General features: G+C 45.3%; 1 long non-coding RNA gene across 1 annotated transcript in view; it reads left to right on the top strand.

Moving 5' to 3' along the window:
- The window catches only part of LOC123758699 (uncharacterized), a 279,984-nt gene that overhangs the window by 251,307 nt on the left and 1,159 nt on the right, over positions 1-27,518 (top strand). Inside the window, exon 5 of the long non-coding RNA XR_011230091.1 lies at positions 27,333-27,449. This is a non-coding gene — a long non-coding RNA (uncharacterized lncRNA). The remainder of the gene's footprint in view (positions 1-27,332; positions 27,450-27,518) is intronic.

The following is a 27,518-nucleotide window of genomic DNA, read 5'->3' as shown; positions in this document are numbered from 1 at the left end:
ACACCCCCCACCCCTTCCCCCCCCCCTCCCCCTCCAACCCCTGTAAGGCCTTGTCCTTGGAAGAACAAGTTTTTGGATTTAACTACCAAAGCCAATACCTCCTGATGCCCCACTGCGGTGAAGAAGGTGCTATCCAAGAGCAGGAAATGACCTTTGATAACCTTTGACCCTGAACAGCAAATTAGCACAGTGACGGGCTCAATGCTCCAGCAGCCTTCACCCCATGGAAGTTACTGATCTTCAGAGAACAACAGACTTATTTGCTGATATCCAGAGAACAACAGATTTATTTGCTGATATCCAGAGAACAACAGATTTATTTGCTGATATCCGGAGAACAACAGATTTATTTGCTGATATCCGGAGTACAACAGATTTATTTGCTGATATCCGGAGTACAACAGATTTATTTGCTGATATCCGGAGTACAACAGATTTATTTGCTGATATCCAGAGAACAACAGACCTATTTGCTGATATCCAGAGAACAACAGACCTATTTGCTGATATCCAGAGAACAACAGACCTATTTGCTGATATCCAGAGAACAACAGACCTATTTGCTGATATCCAGAGAACAACAGACCTATTTGCTGATATCCAGAGAACAACATAACCCAACAACAACAAATCACGGGTCTCCTCAGAGCACCTTCCACAGAAAACTCTCATCTTGAAGAACAGATTGCAGACATTGACATTCAAGTGTCATTCAATTTGACAAGGAAAAATACGTTACAACGATCACTCTTCCTGTTAACAGCAAGTTTATTTGCTCCAGCACGAGAGAGAGAGAGAGACAGAGTGAGAGAGAGAGAGAGAGAGAGAGAGAGAGTCCTTTTGGACCCCTCAAAAGGACACTTGTTAAGCAATGGACGCCAATGTTTACCCTCTGGGGACGCCGTGAGAAAAAGAAATACCAAACAAGTGACTGCCACCTTTCCCGAAGGCCTACCTCTCCCGAAGGCCACCCTCTCCCGAAGGCCACCTCTCCCGAAGGCCCCCCTCTCCCGAAGGCCACCTCTCCCGAAGGCCCACCTCTCCCGAAGGCCCACCTCTCCCGAAGGCCACCTCTCCCGAAGGCCCACCTCTCCCGAAGGCCCACCTCTCCCGAAGGCCCCAGCCACCAGCCTCCTCCCGCAGAAGACTCTGAACCTGGCAACCGCAAAGGCATCCGGAGATGAATCACGTCAGTGGCGTTACGCCTTGCCCTGAGGACCTCGAACCCCTGAGAGAGAGAGGCAGGCCACCGCCAGGGTTGGAATCATCCTGGGACATCCTGCCTCTGGAGATAATTAGCGGGAACACCTTACGCCCTCACCTCTGTGACCTGATGGAGACCGTGAATGAGAGGCAGGTTGAGGAGGTGGTGTAACCTGGTAACCCTGCCACACACACCTACATCAGACGACCGTGAGTGGGATGCTGGGGTTTGGGTGGGGGGGGGGGGGGAAAGGGGGGAGGGGGAAGGGGGTACTATACAGTTCCCTTGTCATTGTCGTTGCGATTGTTTATGTTCCTTTGTTGCTGTTCTTGCTCAGATCTTGATTGTTTTTGCTTGTGATGCTGTCGTAATTAGTAGCTGTTTGGTTTTTTTGTTTGTTTCGTGACTATTTTTTTTGCTCTTTTGTTGCTTCTGTTGTTGTCGTGTTGTTGGTGTATTGCTCTTGTCTGCTTTTGTTGTTGCTGCTGTCTGTTGCTGCTGTCTGTCGCTGCTGTCTGTTGCTGCTGTCTGTTGCTGCTGTCTGTTGCTGCTGTCTGTTGCTGCTGTCTGTTGCTGCTGTCTGTTGCTGCTGTCTGTTGCTGCTCTGCTAGATTTCCTCATTGCTTTTTCGTGCGCTTCCGCCTCTCTTCTTTTATTTTGAGACGCAACAACTCCTGCAGTAGTTGCATCAAATGTTCTGTTAGTTGTATTGTGTCCGAGTTACCATGCAGCTCTATTTCCGGGACGTGTTTTCTAGGTAGATATTTTCTGGTATGTTTTTCCCACGACGCATTTTTCTGGTACTTATTTTCCGGTACGAAAATTCGCAGCAAGACTTAAAGATGAAATTCTCGTGATTTCAAAATGATGGAAAATAATAGGTTACTGAGTGCCTGGGTTGGTATACCTTACCAAGAGGTAAGGCCATACCTTACCTTATCTAACCTGACCTTACCTGACCTTACCTGACCTTACCTTACCTTACCTTATCTTACCTTCTGTGTAGGTAGGTGAAGCCAGGGCTAGGGAAGGAGGCTAGGTTAACTTAGCTTAGGTTAAGTCATAGCTAGACTAGGTTAGGTTAGGCTAAGCTTGATTAGATTAGGATGGGTTGCTAGTAATTATACTAAGTTTTATCAGCTTTTGTCAACTATTCGAGGCTAGTAAAACAGCGTAGACACGCGTGAATCTACGAGAGAGAGAGACAGACAGACAGACAGACAGACAGACAGACAGACAGACAGACAGACAGACAGACAGACAGACAGACAGACACAGACACACACACACACAGTCATGACGAGTCCAAGAACGTAAACAAAAACAACGGCAAGTTCGTCAGCCATGAACCCGGATTCTCAAGGATTTGTCATCATTTTTTTTGTGTGTGAGTGTGTCCTCATAATTACAGCCAAGACGACCCTCAGAGCCACGACTGAGTCACAGTGTATTATCTTAAACGTTTGCGTGTTGACATCTCTATCCACCAGGCTGGATAGAGATGGAGTGGCTCTATCCACCAGGCTGGATAGAGATGGAGTGGCTCTATCCACCTAGGCTGGAGTGGAGTTGACATCTCTATCCACCAGGCTAACTTGACGTTGCTTGAACCCTCATTAGTCCTAGATTGATGTAAACCTATGAATGGGGTATTCAAACAAAGAGTATAAAAGTATACCCATCATTTCTCGGGGTATACTCACTTGAGAGTTTACTCTGGTCCTGGACTATGATGTTCAGTACTTGAACGTTCATCATGAACAGTTGAGATACTGGAGTGACCAGTAGCATCAGTAATTTTACTGTTGACATTAAAACAGTTCAGGAAATATAATATCTTCTTATTTGTCTAATTTGTTCTTATATTTATGTCTTGTACCTATTATTTCCCTTTTTCCTTATTTCTAAACTTTCCTATATTTAACGTTATTCTCTCAATTCTTGTCAATCATCTCTCTTTTACGTAATAAATTATTACCTTGTACGCCACCCATCTTCCTGTTGACCAAACCACACACTAGAAAGTGAAGGGACGACGATGACGTTTCGGTCCGTCCTGGACCATTCTCAAGTCGACTGTGAGAATGGTCCAGGACGGACCGTAACGTCATTAATTCTTCATTTTCAGATGTGTGGGTTGGTTGTCAGGTGTTCAACCACGTTGTTGTGGCTCATTGTTTGCATACACTTTTGTTTATCCTCTCTTACCCAAAGCTAAAACTCCCTCCCTCCCTCCCTCCCCCCCCCCCTTCATTACCTCCCCACCTCTGCCTCACAGACCTCTCTCAGTTACTTGACACACTCCACACACCTCCAGGAGTGTGTAGTGTGTGTAATTACCTAAGTGTAGTTACAGGATGAGAGCTACGCTCGTGGTGTCCCGTCTTCCCAGTGTGTGTGTGTGTGTGTGTGAGAGAGAGAGAGAGAGAGAGAGAGAGAGAGAGAGAGAGAGAGAGAGAGAGAGAGAGAGAGAGAGAGAGAGAGAGAGTGTACACACACACACACACACTATATCAAATGGAATGCATTAGGCAGTGATGTGGTGGAGGCTGACTCCATACACAGTTTCAAATGTAGATATGATAGAGCCCAGTAGGCTCAGGAACCTGTACACCAGTTGATTGACAGTTGAGAGGCGGGACCAAAGAGCCAGAACTCAACCTCCGCAAGCACAACTAGGTGAGTACACACACCTTTCCTAATTCCCTTTCCCTGTCGCCTTCCCTTTCCCCTCCTCTCTTTTTCCCTACTTCCCTCCCTCCCTTGCTCCTCTTTTTCCCTACTTCCCTCCCCTCTCCCTCCTCTTTTTCCCTACTTCCCTCCTCCCTTGCTCCTCTTTTTCCCTACTTCCCTCCTCCCTTGCTCCTCTTTTTCCCTACTTCCCTCCTCCCTCCCTCCCTCTTTTTCCCTACTTCCCTCCTCCCTCCCTCCCTCTTTTTCCCTACTTCCCTCCTCCCTCCCTCCCTCTTTTTCCCTACTTCCCTCCCCTCCCTCCCTCCTCTTTTTCCCTACTTCCCTCCTCCATTCCTCCTCTTTTCCCCTACTTCCCTCCTCCCTCCCTCCTCTCAATCCTCCTCCCCCCCCCTCATAATTAACTCATCACCCTCAGCTCCCTCATGAGAACGCGCCACATCCACCTCACTAAGCCTCTTGGATCATGAGTCCACCCCCCCCCCCCCATGAACATGCGGCATTGAGCCCCTATTCACCCATGAGAGAGATACCCTACGCCCAAAATTGTTATCCCATTCAACCCTCGCCGCAGTGTTGCCTTACAACCAATTTTATCCTATTTACCACAGCTTCTAAACCCCCTCCCCCCCCAGACCCCACCCCCAGGTCAGCGAGCGCTGACAAGCGTCCGAGATCGCTGCTAGTTTAGGCTTAGGCTGCCTTTTGTGACTTTTTTTCCCGGACTTGATTTTTTCTTTTTCCCCCGCCATCGATGTCCTCTTTTGGGGGGGGCGCCCCCGTGGCGCCTCAACAGCTAAGGGGAATGTTTAAGGGACATTCCTCTACACTTGGGGAAGGGGTGGAGGAATTAAAACACCCTGGTTACGTAGGAAAAGGGGGGAATAGGGGGGGGGAGGAGGGTGATATATAGCCTTACAGCGCCCCTATGTCAAGCTCTCAATGGAGAGGGGGGGGGGGGGGAACCGGATTACTGGACTAGACAATGGCGATGGGCGGTTAGTTTCGAATTACGAACAGCGGTGAGAGAGAGGAATTCACTCTCGGGCCTCTTCCTCGCTCATCTAAGTGCTCCTGTGTTAACCACGAGTTGACCTCTTAACGTGATTTAAAATGCTGCGAAGATGCGTGTTTAAGATAAGGATTGTCCGTCCGCACACCGCACTAAAATGGGGCAGTCTTGGGTTTGTTGTTTTTAGCTAATTTTGATGACGTGGAGTGAATTGGCATTCTCTCCCTCCTCTGGTTATGGGAGTAGGTTGATATGTTGGGTTGATTATCAGGAATGGGTTAGGGGTGGTGTATAGGGAGGGGAGGGGGGGTTAATAGTATGTTCGGGGTGAGGGGTATTGAAGAACGGGGGAAAGGGAATCCATGTTGGTATTAAAATAGCTTTGCAAGACCAGACTTAAGTCTGATTAAGTTAGCAAGAGTTAAGACCGTCAAATTATCTGGGGCATTATATCCCTTCCCCGTCATTTTTTTTCTCTCTCTCTCTCTCTCTCTCTCTCTCTCTCTCTCTCTCTCTCTCTCTCTCTCTCTCTCTCTCTCTCTCTCTCTCTCTCTCTCTCTCTCTCTCTCTCTGACGAATTTCCAGGTTTTCTGTATTTCTGTTGATGGAGGCCGCGAGGCACCTCAAGGCCATTCTCTGACAAGGGATGGCAAGGGATGGCAAGGGATGGCAAGGGATGGCAAGGGATGGCAAGGGATGGCAAGGGATGGCAAGCGGTGCCATATATCTCCTCCTCAGCATGACTAATGGCAACTGTTGACATGTGTGTGTGTGCGTGCGCACGCGTGGGGTGCCACCGCCCTCACCTGTGTTCATTTGTACACCTGTGCGAACAGCTTCCTCGAGGGCAGAGTACACTTGTAGTACACCTACTCTGGAGTACATTTATACACCCTTGTGAGTACATCAACTTTCCGCATACAATGACTAATGCTTGAGGTCCTATGGGTGTTCTTGAGGTCCTATGGGTCCTATGGTAACACAATCAAGGGTAAACACGCTAACAATCAATCACAATCAAGGGTAAACACGCTAACAATCAATCACAATCAAGGGTAAGCATGCTTACAATCCGAACACAATCAAGGGTAAACACGCTAACAATCAATCACAATCAAGGGTAAACACACTAACAATCACAATCAAGGGTAAACACGCTAACAATCACAATCAAGGGTAAACACGCTAACAATCACAATCAAGGGTAAACACGCTAACAATCACAATCAAGGGTAAACACGCTAACAATCACAATCAAGGGTAAACACACTAACAATCACAATCAAGGGTAAACACACTAACAATCACAATCAAGGGTAAACACGCTAACAATCACAATCAAGGGTAAACACGCTAACAATCACAATCAAGGGTAAACACACTAACAATCACAATCAAGGGTAAACACGCTAACAATCACAATCAAGGGTAAACACGCTAACAATCACAATCAAGGGTAAACACGCTAACAATCACAATCAAGGGTAAACACACTAACAATCACAATCAAGGGTAAACACTAACAATCAATCACAACAAAAGGACTAAACAAACGCGACCAAATCAAACAAAATAATCAAGTGTAAACCGCCAAAAGAGACCAAATAAGCCCAACCGGTTCCACCAGGGAAGTATACAAAGTCCTCGTCGGTCACAGACCAATAAATGGCATGCGCAACGACAGCCAATCACAACCAAGGACTTGTCCACGAGGCGTATCTTATTGGCTGTTATCTCTAGCGTGTAATAAGAAGGGTTTTGAGTTTCCTGTGTTTTGTAAGGGGAGGTTGGGGGGGAGGAGGGGGGGATATGTTTGTGGGGGAGGGAGTGAGAGGGGAGATTGTAGGATATAAGGGGAATTGAAAGGGGGGGGGGGGTGTTTACCTAACAACCCTACCTAACCGGCTCTCCCCCTCTTCCACCCACACCTTACACCCCCCTATCCCCCCACAACCAGGCCCAAGACCCCATTCCCCTCCTTCCACCACAACCTTCCCCCCCATCCAACCATTACTGTACCTCCCCCCCCCCCTCCCCATCACAACACTAACAATCACCCCTTCAACGCCCTTCATCACTTAACTTTACCAAGTGGCAAATCGTCACTAATCCCCTAGATAAGGTTTCCCTTCCGTTATCGGAGGAGGTGCAGACAAACGTAGTGAGGTGAGTGAGGGAGGAGAGAGTGAGGGGAAAGGAGAGAGAGAGAGAGGGGCAGGAGAGAGTAAGGAGAGAGCAGAGTGAGAGGGGAAAGGAGAGTGTGTGAATCCACTACAGGGGCCAGATTCACGAAAGCACTTACGAACCTGTACATCTTTTCTCAATCTTTGGCGGTCGTTGTTTCCACTTATTAAACAGTTAATGAGCTCCGAAGCACCAGGAGGCTGTTTATAACAATAACAACAGTTGATTGGGAAGTTTTCATGCTTGTAAACAGTTTAGTAAATGTAATCAAAGCCGTCAAAGATTGAGGAAAGATGTACACGTTCGTAAGTCCTTGCGTAAGAGCTTTCGTGAATCTGGCCCCAGGTCAGTAACCAACCCCCCCCCCCAAGTACATAATCCCAAGATGACATAGGAAACAGACAAACACACGAGCTAAAACAATAAAAGGTATCTAAACATCTGATTGTGTAGCTGGATTGTACATGTTAGGGAGGTTCTGGGAGTTCTATACCCCCCCGAGCCCGGCCTGGGGTCAGGCTTTACTTGTGAGAACTTGGTCCAACAGGCTGTTGCTTGGAGCAGCAACAGAAGCCTCCCCACATATCCACTACAACCTGCTTGGTCCGGCACGTCTTACAGGAAATGGGGTGAATGCTACTCAGTATTCATTCATATAGATACCCACGTATCTTAACATGCATGAAACAAGCCGCACACACACACACACACACACACACACACACACACACACACAAGCACATGTTTGAATATAGAGAGCAAGCTTAGCGTAGCTTCCCCCCCCCCCTCCTCACACACACACTCAGTTGACAAATGGAATGCATTAGGCAGTGATGTGGTGGAGGCTGACTCCATACGCAGTTTCAAATGTAGATATGATAGAGCCCAGTAGGCTTAGGAACCTCTACACCAGTTGATTGACAGTTGAGAGGCGGGACCAAAGAGCCGAAGCTCAACCCCCGCAAGCACAAGTAGGTACTTTTTTGAGTATTATATTATTGTCTATCATTTTCCACTCGTAATTTGCTTTGTTGAAGTCTCTCATAATGACTAAAATTCGGTTCTGGGTTTCCAAAGTTGATCGCGATTATTTTAGGCCAATAGGCCTTCTGCGGTAACTGCAGAAGGCCTATTGGCCCATACGAGGCAGCTCCTATTTATAGCCACCCAATCCCACTCATACACATGTCCAACCTACGCTTGAAACAATCAATGGTGATACGTTGTCTGGTTCCATAGTTTAATTTTAGTGATGCTTGTTGCTTCGTTGTGTCCTCTGCTGTTTCCTCAATATATAACAGTCTCTCCTCAAGAGCTATATTGTATTCTAGTACGGGAGCTGTACAGGTTCAGTCGTGAACACTCCGTGGAAACTGGCATTAAGTTCCTCACAAATTTCCTTGTCATTTCCTGTTTGTTCACCGCCTCATTTTCGTCATCTGGTCATTTGGACCTTTACTGCAGTCTGACTCATTATGTGACTATGTGTGAGCCTTGGTTGTCTTGTCTTTGGAAGCAACATCATTTTCGTAGTTTCTTAGATACTCTTCTTATATATATATATATATATATATATATATATATATATATATATATATATATATATATATATATATATATATATATATATATTATGGTAATTTCGGAGTATTTAAATCCCCCAAAGATCACCACCTCCCAAGGGCGACTAGAGCATAGTGAGGGGCTACTCACGTTCTTTCCCATATTAACAGGAATTTGATGAAAGAACACGTGAGTAGCCCCTCACTATCCTCTAGTCGCCCTTGGGAGGCGATTATATATATATATATATATATATATATATATATATATATATATATATATATATATATATATATATATATATACGACGAAGTCATATATACACGACGAAGTCAACGACATCATTAAAAGAAGCCTTGCCTCTGCTCAGTGTCCAGCGGAGAGAGAGCCCCGCAACCTACTGAACCGTGACTCTGTTAGCTTTGCCGGCCGACCAGATGGAATCACACTGCGTCCGTGGAAGGGTGGCAGGCAGTTAGCATGGGACTATACTTGCGTATCCACCCTGGCAACGACATACATCACCCTCTCTGCCGGCACGGCAGGAGCCGCAGCGACACACAGAGAAAAACAAAAGTCAGTCAAGTACAGGCAATTAGATCAAAGGTACAATTTCGTTTCAATAGGGTCTGAGACCCTAGGCCCATGGGATGAGAGTGCAAGAAGGTTTCTTAAGGATCTTGGTTCCAAGCTCATTGACACCACAAGAGACCCTAGAGCAGCAAGTTTTCTCTTTCAGCGCCTCAGTGTCGCGATCCAGAGGGGAAATGCCCGCTGCATCCTCGGTTCCTGCCCGGCGTCGGAGGAGTTCGAGGAAATCTACAGCCTCTAGGAAGCGAACTTTTTCTTGTGTCCTCTTAATGTTCATTTTTTGTATAAAATCAGATATGTAACTGTATAACCTTGCATAATAAAGTGTACATCATAATAAAAAAAAAGGGGGTGGTAGGAGAAGTGAACACTCTTTCGTATTCAGAGTTAAATGTCAAGTTTTTCCCTGAGTGCTCTGTGTTCCCTTCTCTGAGGCTGTGGGTCCCTATAATTACACCAGTGGTGGTACCCCCCTATATATATATATATATATATATATATATATATATAATATACTTTTCAGCATCTATTCACGTTCTTTTCTGTCCTTAACCTCAGAATTTCGTCCACTCCTAACTAAATAGTCATAATGGCTTATTGGCGCTTTCCCTTGATAATTCCATCCTTCCTAACTGTCTTTCTTTCTGGGGTTCTTGCCACTATCCATTGAACTAAGAATTCTAATATTTTCCTACTTTTTGTATTCCTCAATTTTTTTGCACGAATCTCTCTTCCGTCTCTTTTCAATTCATTTTTAACTTTGTGTATCATTTCCTGGTCTGTCTTCTCTCTCAGTTCTTCCTCCGAGTGTTCATTTCTCGGGTTCATTTCGTCTCCCATTGTTCAGTTCCCATTGTTCATTTCCTTACCCTCATGTAGGGTACTAGGGTACTTCCTTACCCCTCATGTAGGGTACTAGGATACTTCCTTACCCTCATGTAGGGTACTAGGGTACTTCCTTACCCTCATGTAGGGTACTTCCTTATCCTCATGTAGGGTACTAGGGTACTTCCTTACCCTCATGTAGGGTACTAGGGTACTTCCTTACCCTCATGTAGGGTACTAGGGTACTTCCTTACCCTCATGTAGGGTACTAGGGTACTTCCTTACCCTCATGTAGGGTACTAGGGTACTTCCTTACCCTCATGTAGGGTACTAGGGTACTTCCTTACCCTCATGTAGGGTACTAGGGTACTTCCTTACCCTCATGTAGGGTACTAGGATACTTCTTATCCTCATGTAGGGTACTAGGGTACTTCTTATCCTCATGTAGGGTACTAGGGTATTTCCTTACTCTCCTCTTTCCCTGATCCGTCTATCTTGCGGGCATTGTGTTAGGTCTGATCCAACCCGTTCTCGCACTTTCTTACTGTCAATATTGACTTATTAATTAAATAAGTGCATATGTGACATACTAATTTATTGTGAATATTTTAGTTTACCTTGAAAATCTTCATAGAAAACACCGACCTTACCTAACCTTCTTAGTATGTTAAGATAAGCATCTTATTGCTTCGTAATTACAATTATTACTTAGCCTATACCTACAATATGTTAAGTCTGATCACACACATAACCATAGACCAGCCTACAATGATGACTGGAGCTCTCAATGTCTCCCTCAGTCTGCGTCAAGATCAGAGGCCAGATTCACGAAGCAGTCGTGAAGCACTACGTTACGCAAGTACTTACGAACGTGTACATCTTTCCTCAATCTTTGACGGCTTTGGTTATATTATTTAAACAGTTTACAAGCATGAAAACTTCCCAGTTAATTGTTGTTGTTATTATAAACAGCCTCCTGGTGCTTCGGAGCTCACTAACTGTTTAATAATGGTAAACAAAGCGGCCAAATGTTGGGAAAAGATGTACAGGTTCGTAAGTCCTTGTGTAACTGCTTCGTGAATCTGGCCCCCTGGGGGTCTATCTTGAGGTTATCTTGAGATGATTTCGGGGCTTTTTAGTGTCCCCGCGGCCCGGTCCTCGACCAGGCCTCCACCCCCAGGAAGCAGCCCGTGACAGCTGACTAACACCCAGGTACCTATTTTACTGCTAGGTAACAGGGGCATAGGGTGAAAGAAACTCTGCCCATTGTTTCTCGCCGGCGCCTGGGATAGAACCCAGGACCACAGGATCACAAGTCCAGCGTGCTGTCCGCTCGGCCGACCGGCTCCCTCTCCAGTAGGCTTAGTGTATATCTCCTCCCCCCCCTTTCTCTCATGTCCTGAAATGTGTGTTTGTGTGTGTGTGCATGTAATGAGCTCCAGCTCCTTAGCCCCCCACCTCTCAATCAACTGGTGTATCAAGCACATCCCGTAACTGTCTCGCAGACGCCGCCTCAGTCCATAAAACCCGACTCCGAGGCGCACGAATATTTCGTAAGGCCACGAAGACTACAGAAACAAGTTGGGCTTTCTCACGGAACTCGGAAAATCCCGAATTGGTATCGTCAAGACTTCCAGGACTTCCGCTCCCACGATCTGAAGGTTCATCTGAGGTCCAGAGCACAAGGTTTACAAGGCCTACTCTACCATGTAACCTACGATACTCTACGTGTAACCTACGATACTCTACACTTAACCTACGATACTCTACACTTAACCTACGATAATCTACATGTAACCTACGATACTCTACATGTAACCTACGATACTCTACACGTAACCTACGATACTCTACACTTAACCTACGATACTCTACATGTAACCTACGATACTCCACACGTAACCTACGATACTCTACACGTACCCCACGATACTAAGTTGGATATAGACAGGATCCGCCTCGTAAAGGGGGGTTTCCTTATCGTTTATGTCCTTCTATCCCAGTTCCCAATTCGACGTAATTGTCGCGAGATAACGAGGGGAAGCCAAGAGGTTCCTGATAATTTGTTTACATCTAAGACATTTTGTTAATAAAAAAAAAATCGATTAAGGAAAACGGGAATCAACAATTGTAAATATCTTCTGCATTTTACATTAGTTGTTCGATGGAGCGTCTTTGTCAATATTGTTTGTAACACTCTGATTGTTTGCGGAACTGTTGTGTATATTCCGAGTGCTTGTTTACATATTTCGCGAAGCTCATCGAGGTGAATAATTACAAGTGTTTTATCGGTCAATATTTAACCCCAAGTTGAATGCATTAGGCAGAGAGGAAGTTACAATATGGAGATTAAATAACTAATAACTCTAACCCACACGTGTGGGGAGAGGGAGAGGGAGAGGGAGGGAGAGAGAGAGAGAGAGAGAGAGAGAGAGAGAGAGAGAGAGAGAGAGAGAGAGAGAGAGAGAGAGAGAGAGAGAGAGAGAGAGACTAACATTAAACGGAACACACACACACTCATTGTCTCACTCACTCTCTCACTGTCTGTCTCTCTCTTTCTCTCTCTTTCTCCCTCTCCCTCCCATATATAGGGACGTAGGGACGTAGGGGGAAGGAAAGGGGTGAGGTAGTGGATGGAAGAGGTCTTCACAGGTAATCACCCTCTCCTGTATTAGAGTGTAAAGGTGGAACAATGACTGTTTATTTTGACGTATAGAATTGTGGTCCTGTAGTCCTGTACACCCAGAGGTCCTGTAGTCATATGGTCCTGTGTAACATGCGAGGCTTCCCACACTTTACCAGCCTGTCAAGGGGGGTGTCAACTTGTCACTCAGCTGATGAACTAGTCCGTCAACCAGTTACCTCACCTCCCAATCTATTTACAGTCAGTTGCGTTGCAACTGTAGCCATTTTTCAACACAGTCTAACGGCCGGGGCAGTTTCAGTCTTAATTTAGTCAACCAATCAGGGCTATTATCCAGTCGGTCAACCAGCATAGTTGTTATCCAGCCCACCAGAAAGCCAGTCAGCTCGCCAGGTACACAGTCTGACCAGCTCTTGATTGCTATGCAATTGCAGAAAATTACCGTGCAATTTAGGCGTTCTGATGGTCATTTGTTGAAGATGAACCGATGATGCTGGCATCTTTGGTGAGGTATGTGTTTAGGCCTACGAGCCACATATCGATATATATATTTATCCACCTATCCATACCTATCTATCCGTCTATCCATTCCTATCCATACCTGTCTATCCATTCCTATCCATACCTATCTATCCATTCCTATACATACCTGTCTATCCACCATCTATCCATCCATCTATCCATACCTATGCAGCAATCCATACCTATCCATCTATCCATATATCCATACTATCTATCCATATATCCATACTATCTATCCATATATCCATACTATCTATCCATATATCCATACTATCTATCCATATATCCATACTATCTATCCATATATCCATACTATCTATCCATACCAATCTATCCATACCTGTCTATCCATCTAGCCAAGCCTATATATCCATCTATCAGTTTATCCATTCATGTATCCATCCATCCACTTCATCTTTCTAACCATTTATCTATCCATCTACTCATCTATCCTTCTATCTATTCCGAAATTATTATATTCCAACATTATTCCCGAAATCAGTGAATAATGTTGTGTAATACTATAAGAAAGCAAACACTTTGGAATTTTTGTTTAAAATAATACTCCCATCTGCTTTGTTTGTATGAGTGGTGAGTGTTTTAACTTTCCTCTGTTTTATGGGATTACGGCCGAAGTATGAATATCAGAACTATTCCGTTAATTTCCCGCTCAGGATCAGTGATTAATGTTGCGTGTTACTATAAGGAAAATAAAAATATTGATTTGAATGGCAGTCGTCGTCGGCAGCCAGTCGTAGTTGAGGTGGACTGATTGGGCACTTCCTAGCACGCTGTTCCTTTGTGAATTCTGGCGACCCGACCTATGTTAATCCCATACCCCAGACAATTTGCATCTGGGGGGTTTGTGTCAATTCGGGTGAGGCTATAGCGCCTGACCTCTTACTTTCAACATACAAACATTGTCTCTTATTGTATTGATATATCCCTTCTCTTTTAACCCCCCTTTTACATCCCCCTTTCCTTCCCTCCATTCACCCATTAGATAATAATCTTAGAAAGACGAGCAAGAAGCCAGACAGCGGACTGGTCGTGACTATGGGGTCCCCGCCAGATCGACTCGCGCCGTACGCCAGCTGGCGTCTTGGCGGGAAACATGTTCCTCCTACTCCTCTATCCCCGCCTGAGGGCTCGTTCCTCCGTCCATGCGGCAAGCCCAGCGAGCCCCGAGCCCGTACTGACGGCCATATAAGCGCCCTCAAGCCCTAGCAACAGACGTGATTTTTGGTTTAGGCATTTCGATGCTACCAGAGCGATCGAGATAGTGTAAGCCAGGTGTTGATTATCTTTCTATAGGCCTTAGGGGCTTTGTTTATTGGTAGCGAGGATACACACACACACAAATGTGCTACCTAGAATATGGCAGCAGGGACCCGGGCCATGCCTTGTTGCCAGCGGTGATGTTGTCAGTTTTTGTGGCAACCAATTAGCCGCCAGTTGCAGATGGCAAACGCGTTATGGGCGAAGCCGATAAGTGATGGCGGAGGTCCGCCAACGCGGTAACCGCCGCCTAGTGCCCAGGGCTAAGATATGAGCCGCGTCGCAACACAAATCTAGCCCTTAATGAGGGGGTAGGGGGGGTGGGGTGTAACACTATTTACACCTGACGGTCTGCAACTGTTGCCGACCCCCCTCTACACCCCACTCCCCTACTGTCGGCCAGACAGACAGACAGACGGATCAACCACGTTGCGTGATGGGATTCTCTTTTTTTAGTATTAGGTGCTTTCCAAACCTATAATGAATTTGTTTTGGCCGAAACGCTTTGCGTAATGGTGGCTTCGTTAATATGTGTAACCCCCCCCCTGTCCTCACATTTGTTAGGCTAGGCTAGAACCTTCGTCCGACGCTAGGCTAGAACCCCTGTCTTAGGCTAGTCTAGAACCCCTGTCTTAGGCTAGTCTAGAACCCCTGTCCCAGGCTAGTCTAGAACCCCTATCCCAGGCTAGTCTAGAACCCCTGTCCCACGCTAGACGAAGCTAGAACCCCTATCCCACGCTAGGCTACGCTACGGAGTCTTCAAGAGTGCGTGTTTCACTCGTAACTCCTTTCCGCTCGATAATTCATTACCTGTGTTACGTTGGTTTTCTCATGAGTTTGTGTAGAAATATCTTGCGAGGTACTGTGTCAAAAGCTTTGTGGTAGTCCAGAAATACGCAGTCTGTCCCCATCCTTCTCTCCTTGCTTTATCACACAACTCCAGTAGGTTTGATAGGCATGATTTGGCTTCCCTAAAGCCATGTTGATGTTGTTCTCATGTCTCTGTGGCTCATCTGGGTATACATTCTTCCACCTGCGTCCCCTTGTGCGTGTACCACCCGTGTTAAATAATCCATCCTTGTCTACCCCTGTCAATTCCCCTGAGAATTTTCTATGTGGTGATCATGTCTCCCCGAACTCTTCTGTCGTGTGTGTGTGTGTGTGTCTGAGGCCTATACAGTCTTGCCCCCCCTGTACTTGGCCGGCCGAGTCAGACGTGCCACCCCTATTTGCCTTGTATCAGTCTTGCACTCTGGCCGGGTGTGTATCAGTCTTGTACTCTAGCCGGGTGTGTCAATTTTGCACTCCGGCTGGAGTGTGTCAATCTTGCACTCTGACCGGAGTGTGTGTCAATCTTGCACTCTGGCCGGAGTGTGTGTTAATCTTGCACTCTGGCCGGAGTGTGTGTCAATCTTGCACTCTGGCCGGAGTGTGTGTCAATCTTGCACTCTGGCCGGAGTGTGTGTTAATCTTGCACTCTGACCGGAGTGTGTGTCAATCTTGCACTCTGGCCGGAGTGTGTGTCAATCTTGCACTCTGGCCGGAGTGTGTGTCAATCTTGCACTCTGGCCGGAGTGTGTGTCAATCTTGCACTCTGGCCGGAGTGTGTCAATCTTGCACTCTGGCCGGAGTGTGTGTCAATCTTGCACTCTGGCCGGAGTGTGTGTTAATCTTGCACTCTGGCCGGAGTGTGTCAATAACCCAATAAGCCTTGTAGACCATTGGACAAGCAGTCACTCCCTCAACCACTTTTTTTTTACCTCTATTTCCGGGCCATCACAATCCATTATTGTGATCAACACCATCCTTCCTCGCGGGGCTGAGTGCGTGGGAGCTGGCGGTGGAGGGCCTCTCGCCTTGTAACAAGCTCATCCGTTGTTGCCAGGCTGTTATGTAGGGGAGGCTGGTGGCAGGTGTGTGGGACGGGGGTAGGTGTGTGGAGGCTGCTGGTAGGTGTGTGTGGGCTGCTGGTAGGTGTGGAGGCGGTGGTAGGTGTGTGGGTTGCTGGTAGGTGTGGAAGCAGTGGTAGGTGTGTGTGGGTTGCTGGTAGGTGTGTGTGGGCTGCTGGTAGGTGTGTGTGGGCTGCTGGTAGGTGTGTGTGGGCTGCTGGTAGGTGTGTGTGGGCTGCTGGTAGGTGTGTGTGGGCTGCTGGTAGGTGTGTGTGGGCTGCTGGTAGGTGTGTGTGGGCTGCTGGTAGGTGTGTGGGCTGCTGGTAGGTGTGTGGGCTGCTGGTAGGTGTGTGGGGGCTGCTGGTAGGTGTGTGGGGGCTGCTGGTAGGTGTGTGGGGGCTGCTGGTAGGTGTGTGGGGGCTGCTGGTAGGTGTGTGGGGGCTGCTGGTAGGTGTGTGTGGGCTGCTGGTAGGTGTGTGGGTTGCTGGTAGGTGTGGAAGCGGTGGTAGGTGTGTGTGGGCTGCTGGTAGGTGTGTAAGGCACGGTGGTGGAAAGAGGCAGTGGTGTCAGAAGCCAGCGATGATCAAAGTACCTAAAATCACTTCTGTAGGAAGGTACAGACTCTGTTTATGTTCTTGAATGCAATTTAAGATCCGGGGTCTGAGTACCAGCCACTCTGAGTATGCTGGCGGTCCTTAACTACTCGCTCCCATTCACCCGGCTGTATATAATTATGAGCAAGATAATTATATAAATATAATCTTATCGTTTACTGCTCTTAACGAGGCCCTTACATTTAACCTGGGGGCTGTTTTGCAACTTTTTGCAAAGACTTCTGGTCTTGTAAGACTGTTGTTGTTGTTAAAGATTTAGCTACTCAGGACGAAGTGTCCATGTAGCACGGGCTATGGTGAGCCCGTAGTATCTTGTAAGACTGATTGATTGATTGATAAAGATTAAGCCACCCAAGAGGTGGCACGGGCATGAATAGCCCGTGAGTGGTACAATTTTTTTTTTCTCAGTATTCTGAGGTTGCATTTAACCATCAAGCTGTTATCGCGGGGGAGGATACTGCTTCACAGTCTTTATGAGGGTGTCCAGCTGCCTTGTAAGATGATGAAGATTAAGCCACCCAAAAGGTGGCACGGGCATGAATAGCCCGTAATGCCTTGTAAGACAATATACCACTGTTTATACTGTGAAAATCCACTAAGGCAGTGAGGTGGGCGCGAACCTTAAACCAAGGCCATGCCCAATCGCATACTCTACCACTATACTGATGGTGTGGTTTATATGTGTGTTAATTGACTCCTTCTGAAGATGTATTAATATACGAAAGTACTTAAGGAAATTCCTGTTTCATTTTTCCTCCGTGGTCTGACATTGTCACATTTTTAAATCACGTGTTTATTTTCGTGATATACACACATGTGTGTTAATGTATATATATTGGAAATCAGACCCTCCAGTATAGTCCAGAAGTTGAGTATGATGAATCTTTCACGCCTTCTTTCCAAGGAATACAATAGGAGGGGCTTTAAGCGCTCTCAGTAATTAAGATAATTGATTGGGTGCGCTTGATTTATTGATTAAATTTCCAGGAGCCATTTAATTGATTTAATGGTTCCTGGTAGCAAATGTTTTTTTTTGGGCACATTTTCAGTGAAAGTATTTTCGCCAGTTTTAAATGAGGCTGTTGAGATGCCTCTGTTGTTTGTCCTAGATACATCAACACCTTACGATATTGTTGAAAAAACACCTTTATTGAAAAAACACCATTACCGATAAATTACATTATTGAAAAAACACCATTATTAAAACAATTAAAAACTTTAGAAACACCATTAAAAACCTTATTAAAAAAGGACCAAATCCAGATTTTTAAATCCAGATTTAAGAAAATTGATTAAACAGCATTATCTATTCCTCCCCCCCCCCCCCTACTCCACCCCACACTCCACCCCACACTCCACCCCACACTCCACCCCACACTCCAGTCCACTTTCCGGCTCCTGGGTTTCCTTCGAAGATTCCCAGGAACTGAGTGCAAGGTTCTTCACTAGCTCAGTCAGCCGCGGCTGTGAAACTCTTACCCCGCCCCCACACGTTTCTGCTGTCTATCAACGCTCCGGAGGTCAGGTCTTGTGCAACCAACTGTGTCATCATGTCTTATTTCCTCTCGTACGCTGCTTCTCTTCTCTCTCTCTCTCTCTCTCTCTCTCTCTCTCTCTCTCTCTCTCTCTCTCTCTCTCTCTCTCTCTCTCTCTCTCTCTCTCTCTCTCTCTCTCTCTCTCTCTTCCCTTCTTTTGTTCCTGTCCCACTTTGTTTAAGCCTTGAAGCGTTGAATCTATACACAGTCTTCTCACCAACCTTCAGTACATCACGTCCACTAGACTGTGTGACACAGTGGTTGCCAGGATCAGGTTGGGGGTAGCCATTATCCTGCGACAGGTAGCTACAGGTGACGGATCTCCCCCCAATTCCCAAGCACCTCCATGTTGCAAACTCTGTGAGCAGGAACTGGGTCGTGATCTGTCACACTGCATGATTGCAAGTCCCCTGTCATCATCACACTCCTTAGATCTGCCTCCTGCGTGAGGTATCTGCAGTTTTGTAATGGCTTCATTATCCTCTTTGGTGTTCTTGAGGAAATCCTTGCAATCTATCTTAAAGCTTGCTAGTGCTCGTGGACAGATTCCACGCCTCCCCCATCCCCCCGTAACACCACAGGGGACATGTAAGGTAGCCACATAAATACACATATGTACTTATGTATCTTAGCAACTACACACCTGCAACTACAATTTAATAATACACACAGAAGGACAAGAAAACCAGTCGACATATTTTCGTTTATGAAATGGCATAACTACGCCGAAATATTATACACGTGGAGGCCTGGTCGAGGACCGGGCCGCGGGGACACTAAAGCCCCGAAATCAAATCATCTCAAGATAACGTCATTCACTCGATTAACGACCGAGCAACATCTTGCCTCGTGTGTATAAGGGCCAATGTGTATAATGTTTAAAAATAAATTATACTTATGTAACATAGTTACATAGAATGATATCACTGGGTACGTGTAGCTACATATATCGGTCTTAAACTTGCGGCTCTGAATACTCTCGTCCCAGGACGATGAGGATTGGGTTGTGAGAGAGCTCAATCTTGCCACATTTGACGAGACAGCGGAATCGAGGAGACATGATAACGACATTCAACATACGCATGGTAATTAATTAGGTTTATCAAGAGAATATATTCATGACAAGGTAGGACATGAATGGGAATCAAGAAGCGCACATGAACCAGATGAATGGGAGAAACAAAAATTTAGTGCAAGGGGGGGGTTGACTACAATTAAAGTTAGTTAGTCAAATATAATTAAATAGTTTCAAAAATAGATACAAGAAAATGACAGAAAGGAACAGGGAATGAACTAACGGGACTGGGAGGGGTTCTTATATGGAAGGGAAGGGAAGGGAAAGGAGTCAGAAATAGTTGAAACTTTAAAACACTTTAGGTAATCTCCAGTCTTGATTCTTGCGTATTTCTTACTGTACGGAGCTGTGGAGAAAGCTAACCATCCAAATCTTAATAGCAAGCTTGCCCACTCAGGTAGCTAGTTACCTTAGTAACTAAGGTAACTTAGTTACCTTAGTAACTAAGGTAACTTAGTTACCTACTCTAGAGTGGGAGTACTAGACTGGTGATAACTACAAAGAGGAGGGTCGCCATCTTAACCCTTTAAGCAGAGACACTAGGAGGAAGGTCAAGTAAAACAAAGGGACAAAATAGGGGGGGAACAAGGAACAATGAGAAAACAAGTGGAATACAAGTAGGGGGCAAAAGGAGCTTCCTTGTACCTCACTCCCCTCCATTCACGTCCCAGCAATGAGAGGAAATGCATATTAAAATGAACCAGTTACACCACCGTCACTCCCCCTCGTTTCTTCTCCCCTCCCCCCCCTCTCCCCCCTCCCCTTTCATTACAACCCCTTCCCTTCGGCACACCCCAACCCATCCCTAACCCTCCCTCCCCCCATCCCCCAACCTATCCCCTCATCCTCCCACTCTTATTATGTGGTCTGATCCGTTGCGTCCTGTCCCGCGGGGAGCTGCGTACACAATGCGTATGGCAGAAGGGGGGTGGGGGTGGGGGGAGGGGAGGAAACTTGCAATGTTGCACAGGATTAAAGGCTTGTGACGTGTGTGTGTCTCAGAGTTGCATATGCAATAAGCTGCTTCAGGAATACAGTCAATGCAACAACATTTTTCAATGTGATTTTTAATATTCTTTTAATAATAACAATGTACAGAGAAATCATGTTAACGTGATGTATCAGTGAGAGAAATAGTTTAGGGTTACCCAGAGCGTAGGTTCGAATCCCTCTTTCGAACCCAGAAAAATATGGTAAGAAATACATGTTTTTTGGCTGAATTTTCTAAGTACATATTTTGTTATAATATGTACGTTGTACTTTGCTACAGTAAACTTTCAAGAAACTTACCGGATAGCAAAGCTTAAAACCAATAGAATCATCATTTTCAAACTCTTAATCAAAGAATTCTAGGCTAACAATTTGAAGAATTCTTAGACACTTAGAGGACCTGTTTCACATTATATCTATCCCTTGAGAAATAATGAACATATGACAAATTATTTATAGGTTTTCTGTTAACACTTAAGTGAAAAAAATCTTTACTGTGAGTTAGGATATACAAAAATGGCAACCTTGATCAATTTCAGTCTGTGTGTGCAGATGAAGAGTCACAATAACGTGGCTGAAAAATGTTGACCAAACCACAGTCTAGAAATATAAGAGACGACGACGTTTCGGTCCGTCCTGAACCATCATCAAGTCGATTGTAGTAAGTCTCTCTAGTAAGTTTTATAAAGGTAACTTAATCATTAAGTTTCGCTAAACATGCATGTGCATTGACGTTTGACAAGGCCAAATGGGCAACATTTTGTATATTTTGTCTTCAAATGTATTTTACATGAATTTTAGGCGACTCTCCTTCAATCCTCTCTATCCATCCTTACCCCTAACAATCCACCAACCAACCAATCCCTCCTCGTCCCACCACACAACCACAAGTGGTTGGTCCAAGTGGTTGGCCACCATTCCTTCCCCCCTCCGTCCCATCCCAAATCCTTATCCTGACCCCCTTCCCAGTGCTATATAGTCGTAATGACTTGGTGCTTTCCCCCTGATCATTCCCTTCCCTTCCCCCCCCCCTGCATCTACCCCCCCCCCCACGTAAACCTCTCTACTCCTCCCCTCATCACAGTTACTCCCTCTCATCCTCTCCCTACTGTCCTACCTTTCCTTGCTCGGAGGAACGGAAACAGTAATTGGCAAATTGTGGGAAAGTGGAAGTAGGGAATGGACGGGTGAGGACACTGGGCATTCTGTACCTTGTCCTTTCCCATTTCCCCTTCCATGCTTCCCCTCCCGCGTACCCTCTTCCACTTACATCCACCCTCACACCAACTAATCCTTTCTCATTCTATTCTCCATCCTACCACTCTTCACCCTTCCATCTCTCCCTTATCTTATCCCTCTCACTTCCCCTCCTATCTTCCCTCCATCCCTCCCCGACACACACACACACACACACACACACACACACACACACACACACACACACACACGCACGCACGCACGCACGCACGCACGCACGCACGGGGAGTAAGGGGAGACATGATCACTACCTACAAAATTCTCAGAGGAATTGACAAGGTAGATAAAGATAAACTGTTTAACACGGGTGGTACGCGAACATGAGAACACAGGTGGAAATTGAGTACTCCAAATGAGCCACAGGGACGTTAGAAAGATCTTTTTTCAGTGTCAGAGAAGTTAACAGATGGAATACATTAGGCAGTGATGTGGTGGAGGCTGACTCCAAACACAGTTTCAAGTGTAGATATGATAGAGCCCAGTAGGCTCATGACCAGCAGTCACTGTTAGGATAGCACAATCAGTAAAGCCCAATGTGTTCCACAATCAGACAAAAATCCTGACAAAAAATTGTCAAAAAAAAAATTCCAAGAACAAAAAATAAAAAAACGATAAAAGTAAAATGAAAGCAAAAATACGTTATAATAAAAACAGAAAATAATAAAAATGTATTACAAAAAATGATATATAATAATTTGACTTCATGAACGCTTAGAACGTTCGCCACGTGTCTTAGAAGAACGTCACGTGTGTACACATATAGCCACGTGTGTACACATATAGCCACGTGTGTACACAAAGCCACGTGTGTACACATTGGGTGACATCACACACTTACGAGAGTCAACTTTGCTTCTCAAAGCTGGCGAATGTTTGTGAGTCCTGAGTCCTTCGGTTGGTGTTATCTTAACCCCCCCCCCCCATCCCCCCACCCCCTACCACTACTACTATCACCACCACCCCCCTTTTCTTCCCCCCTACCCATCCCCCGCCCCCTCACTAGTTTCCAAACAGCTCTTTCTCAACTCTCTTGTGTGTGTTTGTGTGTTATCTTGCTTGATGATAGCTTGTGGCGTGAGTTATCTTGCTGATAGCTTGTGGCTTGAGTTATCTCGTCCCCTCCCCCTTTGTATTAGTTATCTTACCACACATCTCTGCAAAAATGATCTTACTTTGTCCTCTGGATCATTTGCCAGCGCATGGGTAGGGGGATGATGGGGCAATGCTTAAAACCCTGATTGGGCTTCAGTTGTGAGCCTCAGGGATCCTAGAGGGGTTCAGTGGCATCCCAGGTTACATTACTTTTAACCATGTCGTGGCGTGGTGGTCTAGGGCGCTATAGCTTCGAAGTACCAAGCGTACGGGTTCGAATCCCCCTCACGGCCCCCTTTACTGATTATCTCAACCATATCAAGTATCAATGATATAGGGTGTGTGACTGGGAACTCCCAGATCGCAGGTTCGAATCGCCTCAATGCTCCCATTTATTTTGTCAGTAATAATATTAATAACAGTAGCAGAAGTAGCAGTTGAAATAATAATGATAATTGCAGCTTTAGGAGGGTGCTGCTGGTTATGGAGAAGTAATGTCAATATTATTATTTTGTTCAATAATGTTATGCTTTGAGAGTGGACAAAATTATTGCTGTGAAAATTACTTGGCACTGGTTGGGACGTGGCGTGAGACCATCGCTCCAGGTCCTTGTTCCACAAAACAAAGTTTTACAGCTCAATTGCTGGTCCAATTTGTTGGAAAAAGTTGCTTGAAATTGCTAGCGGTTATGAGGAAATTCCATTAACTATTTTCCATTAACTGTATATATATATATATATATATATATATATATATATATATATATATATATATATATATATATATATATATATATATATATATATATAATGGTGTCCCAGGAGGTAGAAGGCGTCTGTGACTCGTCCTAGAGGACATTTGGTTTGTGTGTTTACCTTTTAGTGCTTACCTCTAAGTGACACCGTGGGAGTGAGATGTAGCTCCTTAATGCCCCGACATCTAGTCGTCTCAGGAGGCGGGTGGTGGTCGCGGCCGCTGCCCAGGAGACGCAGTTTTAAAACAATATGTCCAGCAATATTTTTAATGTTGTTGTTCTTAAGGTATTAATATCTTGTGCAACCTTGGCCGTAGTGTGTGTGTGTGTGATTGTGGTGTGGGTGGGTGTTTGTGTGTGTGTGTGTGTTTGTGGGTGTGTGTGTGTGTGGGTGGGTGTGTGTGTGGGTGGGTGTGTGTGTGTTTGTGTGTGTGTGTGTGTTTGTGGGTGTGTGTGTGTTTGGGTGGGTGTGTGTGTGTTTGTGTGTGTGTGTGGGTGGGTGGGTGGGTAGAAGGTCTTGACATATATAATTTCATATTGTGCTTCTATAAGTGATTATCAGTGCTGTGGCTGCATGCCTGGAGGTTGGTCTCTCGTGTGTTGGATGTTGAAAAGTATTTGATAATCATAAAGCTTCTATCAAATAAAAGAGACACACACACACACACACACACACACACACACACACACACACACACACACACACACACACACACACACACACACACACACCAATCCTCTTTCTAATTTACGTAAATGATATGTTTACAGGAGTGGAATCATACATGTCAATGTTTGCAGATGACGCAAAATTAATGAGAAGAGTTGTGACAGACGAGAATTGTAGGATCCTCCAAGAGGACTTAAACAGGCTGCAGAGATGGTCAGGGAAATGGCTACTGGAGTTTAACACCAGTAAATGTAAAGTTATGGAAATGGGATCAGGTGACAGGAGACCAAAGGGACAGTACACAATGAAGGGGAACAGCCTACCTGTAACGATTCGAGAAAGAGACCTGGGAGTGGATGTGACACCTAATCTAACTCCTGAGGCACATATAAATAGGATAACGACAGCAGCGTACTCTACACTGGCGAAAATTAGAACTTCATTCAGAAACCTAAATGAGGAAGCCTTTAGGGCACTTTACACTGCCTACGTGAGACCCGTCTTAGAGTATGCCGCGCCATCATGGAGCCCCCACCTGAAGAAACACATAAAGAAACTGGAGAAGGTTCAGAGGTTTGCGACGAGGCTTGTCCCAGAGTTACGAGGGATGGGATATGAAGAGCGGCTGAAGGAACTGAACCTAACGACACTAGAGAAAAGAAGGGAGAGAGGAGATATGATAGGGACATATAAAATACTCAGGGGAATTGATAAAGTGGAAATAGATGAAATGTTCACACGTAATAATAACAGAACGAGGGGACATGGGTGGAAACTGGAAACTCAGATGAGTCACAGAGATGTTAGGAAGTTTTCTTTTAGCGTGAGAGTAGTAGAAAAATGGAATGCACTTGGGGAACAGGTTGTGGAAGCAAATACTATTCATACTTTTAAAACTAGGTATGATAGGGAAATGGGACAGGAGTCATTGCTGTAAACAACCGATAGCTAGAAAGGCGGGATCCAAGAGTCAATGCTCGATCCTGCAAGCACATATAGGTGAGTACATATAGGTGAGTACACACACACACACACACACACACCTTGCAGACGTGAGACAACATTTCAAGAAAGAAGTTATACACGAGTCTCTAAATTACAGGTCACTCTCCTTGACAGGCAGGTAATTAGAGACACTCAAGACACTCGACTGTGGAACACCTTGATACATATACAGAATTCATAACAGTAAAACAACAACATAGGTTCAAGTATGGAAAATCCGGCCTAACAGATCTGAATGAATTGAGTGACACTGAAAAATGATAGAGGAAAGAAAGCAACGCCTGGACTGCATCTTCCCAGACTGGAAGAAAGTATTTGAAATTGTTTTCCCAAAAATAAATCTAAGAAAAATTATGAGTAACGACGATAAATGGTAATGGTATTCCGCGTTATATGACAACATATTCTTTCTGTGTGTGGTTCATCAATCTCTGTCTCCGTGGTTGTTTCTGTCGCTGTGTGTATCTGTCTCAGACACACACTACTAAAGTTCAACCAGAGTAAATGCAAGGTAATGAAACAAGGCGGTGGAAACAGGAGGCCAGACACAGGATACAGAATGGGAGATGAAGTACTTAATGAAACGGACAGAGAGAAAGATCTAGGAGTTGATATCACATCAAACCTGTCTCCTGAAGCCCACATAAAAAGAATTACATCTGCGGCATACGCGAGTCTGGCTAACATCAGAACAGTCTTCAGGAAATTTTGTAAGGAATCATTCAGAACCTTGTATACCACATATGTAAGACCAATCCTGGAGTATGCGGCCCCAGCATGGAGCCCGTACCTTGTCAAGCACAACACGAAGCTGGAAAAAGTTCAGAGGTATGCCACTAGACTAGTCCCAGAACTAAGAGGCATGAGTTACAAGGAAAGGCTGCGTGAGATGCACCTCACGACACTGGAGGACAGACAGTAAGGGGGGAAACATAATCACTACCTACAAAATTCTCAGAGGAATTGACAGGTAAGATAAGGATAAACTTTTTAACACGGGTGGTACGGGAGCAAGGGGACACAGGTGGAAACTGAGTACCCACATGAGCCACAGAGACGTTAGAAAGAACTTTTATAGTGTCAGAGTAGTTAACAGGTGGAATGCATTAGGCAGTGATGTTGTGGAGGCTGACTCCATACACAGTTTCAAATGTAGATATGATAGAGCCCAGTAGGCTCAGGAACCTGTGCACCAGTTAAGTGACGGTTGAGAGGTGGGACCAAAGAGCCAGAGCTCAACCCCTGCAAGCACAACTCAGTGAATACACGCTCTCCTCCTCTCTTGGTACCAGTCTGTAAGCAGCTTGAACACATTCGCGGCACGAAGTGCAATATTGTGAGGAGGGATGACACTCTTAAAAACCCGTCCTCTCAAAATAACGTCGCTTTTCGTCAGGGAAAGTTGAAAATTCCAGTTTGACAGCAGGATGCTGCTTCTGGAAGCTTTCCTTTTTAAGACTACTCATAGCAGAGTTGATAGAGCTGCGTCCTCACACACGTGGGGTCCAGGGTTCGAGACCCACACAGGCCGGGTGAATGGAATGTTTATTTCCACGGAAGTGTGGATGACAATTTACATAAGGTATTTTTAATGTTCACTAATGAAAAATTGATTGTCGTGAGTTTACTAATTTCTCATAGACTGGTTTGTTACTAACAGCATTGTTAGAAGGCATACTGTGCTTGTCAGTGTTGTTTCCGAGTCATCTGTGCTTGTTGCCGCCCGAGGCGGCTAGTTGTGCACCCCATGCTCATCCTGTGAGCGGTAGCGCAAAAATGATTACAGAGGGCACAGAAGGTCTTTATCAGACCTCAACGGAGATTATTACATTAACAATTTTTATCTATCCTTCATACATTATAACTGTGCTTGGTTTATATCCTATTTTTATAATGTACTGTTATTCTAATATACTTATCACCTGTTTCTTTACAGATGCTGCAACTGGAGACAACTAGACGTGATGGTTTCAGAAGATCTGCTGGCAAGATAGGAACTCATCACAGGAGAGACTCATTGATCTTGAAAGATGCTGCAAGGATCCAGAACAAAGTGAGCTGGTTTTAACTCTTTTATATATATATAGAGAGAGGATAGAGATTAGAGAGATAGAGAGAGAGA

Source organism: Procambarus clarkii, chromosome 31 (genome assembly GCF_040958095.1).
Source record: "Procambarus clarkii isolate CNS0578487 chromosome 31, FALCON_Pclarkii_2.0, whole genome shotgun sequence".
Lineage (NCBI taxonomy): Eukaryota > Metazoa > Arthropoda > Malacostraca > Decapoda > Cambaridae > Procambarus > Procambarus clarkii.
Note: the sequence above shows the minus strand (reverse complement) of the source record. Positions and strands in the feature narration are given on the sequence as shown.